Raw genomic sequence first — 2,374 nt, 5'->3', positions numbered from 1 at the left:
ACAAAACGACTAAAAGGGGAGAAGGCAACGGGCAGCCAAAGCGCTACATCCGGCAACAAGAGCATTGGATTTGAAGGCAAAGCATCATATCAGACGGAGGAAGATGAAGTTAGGGTCGATGACTCAAGATCCAGTTTGAGTCGATACATCGGGGAAGAGGAGAATCACGTAGATTGAGAGGGGGTGGGGGGGTTGGCTTTGCACCGTGTCATTTTTTGCAGGAACAAAACTTATATTACTCTTCAAAGATTGATACAATCAGAGGCACATAATTGTGCAACACCTGGGGATCCTACACCTAGCCATATGGCGGCACGACTATGTAATCTACCAAAATTTGCCAAAAATGGCTCACCTTGTTCTGACTACGTCGTACATGAGTAATATGAGTCTTCCTCTCTAAAAGCTTCTGTTTAATCTCTTGGACCAAGAAACCAAATCTTGATCTATCTTGCTTCTCACTTGTCACCATACAAATGGCCTCCAAACAATCAGTTTACAACTTGAAGGGGTAGATTGCTCCATTACATAGATAGTGTGATTCCTTCCGACGGTGCACAAAGTTCAGTTTCTAATGTTTAGTAGGTGACGGCATGCAGCGAGCACTATATTGCCTGTAGTCTCTCAAAGAATCATACCCGTGGACGAAGAACCATCAGATGCAAGAAAAGATCCGTTAGTGTTCAGTTTAACAAAACCTTGCATCGGCGGTTTCCACTTCAATTCACTTGGTTCTACTAGCTTAGCCCACGCCGCGACACGCCGCGCCCCTCAATCAGTCGCGATTATGTAGACTGTGGTCAAAGCAATAGATTAATAAGTAGTCATTCTCTATCAATTAAAGCAAGGAATAACTATATGTATGAAAGTTAAAGATGACAAAGAAGATTTTTTATAACCATGCATATGACTGGACACAAACAGAACAATTAACATTAGCACACCTCTAACAAGAACTACGTATTGAAACCATATACAGCTCACCCTGCATAGTGAGCTGTACATGCAGATACAAACACTGTGATAATAAGTCGCAAGCAGCTTTCACTAGATTAGATCATCCTAGTATAACCTCCTGCAGGATTAGTGCCTGTAATAAAGTGGTAGAGAGCAGCAAATCCTTGGACACGCCCGATATGTGGATATGCTCCTGTGTATGTGATGATTGGATCCTCGCTATGTGGATGTTGATGATACATATGAAGTGGCAACACATTAGAGAAATTGTTGCATATCTTTGCTAAAATCATTGTTTGTGATTCTCTTTTGCCGTAAATATCCGTTCCTTTGTGACTTCAAGGGCATAGTAGTTATGGTCATTGGTAGAAATGTTGTAATCTACACAGATACATTCCAAAGCCACTTGAGCAACTTTCTGTTTGGCTTCATCTTCTGTGTCAGCTAGTTTTCATTCAAAAGTCATTGAAGATTCTCTGCGGCTGTCTTTTTCACGTGGAAGGTCTATCAGTACAGATGCTTGCACCATGCCCCCGTGAACATTCCAGTGAGTATAGCCTTGTATTTGTAAGCGAATTGCCAAACTTAATGTTTCAAGAATTGGACGCCTTGAAACATATACTATCAGGTTCTCCCACTGCATATAAAAATATTAGATATAATATATTGGATAAGCATGGAGGTTTACTGAACTGCTTGCATTGCCGCGATTGAAATGGGGCTGATCTTCTAAGCAACTTAGTGTTGGGTGCTTCCCCTTCTTCTTAACTTGCGTTCTCGCAGAGGATGCTCCCTCGAAACAGTAAGCTTCGTCCATTGTACTGTGTTTAACTGTGCGTGAACTGTGACTTTCCTTGGTAGTGTATGAACGGTTATATAGTGGGTACAAAAGTGGATGAGTCATCATTGTAGATCTTTCAGCTCGCCAAATGACACACATTTTCTGTACAGTATTTCTTCGAGCGACATGCTCGGTTCCACGTGGAATTAAGAAGAAACATGGGAGGCAACCGACCATGTTGTGTATAGAGGCCAGACGTGTCAGCAGCCCACTGTCACCCCTTGCCACTACTGAAGATCGAAGCACAGGGGCTGGTGTCGACAACGGCATGATGGCTACAGTGCCGGAAACACGGCCCAAGTCGACCAGGCCCAGGAAGATTCCCCAGTGGTTTGCTAGCCCAAACTGGGCCCGTTAACTCGGGTGTAATAGTACTTATAGATGTTACTCGCTTTCTCTTCTCCCTGGCGATGGACCAGGTGGCTACGGCCAATGTATCGATAGAGAAGTGTGGGTGGTTGGGTGGATAGCTTCTAAAATTCAAACCCCTAGCTCGTTTTCCCCAATTTTGCCTAGCTAGTGTGAGCCAGATCCGAGATCCTCACAGTTGATAATCAGAGCCTTTCGTCCTGGATC

General features: G+C 43.7%; 1 pseudogene; it reads right to left on the bottom strand.

Annotated features, from left to right (window-relative positions):
- Positions 1-1,052: 1,052 nt before the first annotated feature.
- On the bottom strand, positions 1,053-1,600 carry LOC147976160 (uncharacterized; annotated as a pseudogene).
- Positions 1,601-2,374: the final 774 nt, after the last annotated feature.

Source organism: Triticum urartu, chromosome 4A (assembly GCF_056163025.1).
Source record: "Triticum urartu cultivar PI428250 chromosome 4A, HENAU_Tu73, whole genome shotgun sequence".
NCBI lineage: Eukaryota > Viridiplantae > Streptophyta > Magnoliopsida > Poales > Poaceae > Triticum > Triticum urartu.
Note: the sequence above shows the minus strand (reverse complement) of the source record. Positions and strands in the feature narration are given on the sequence as shown.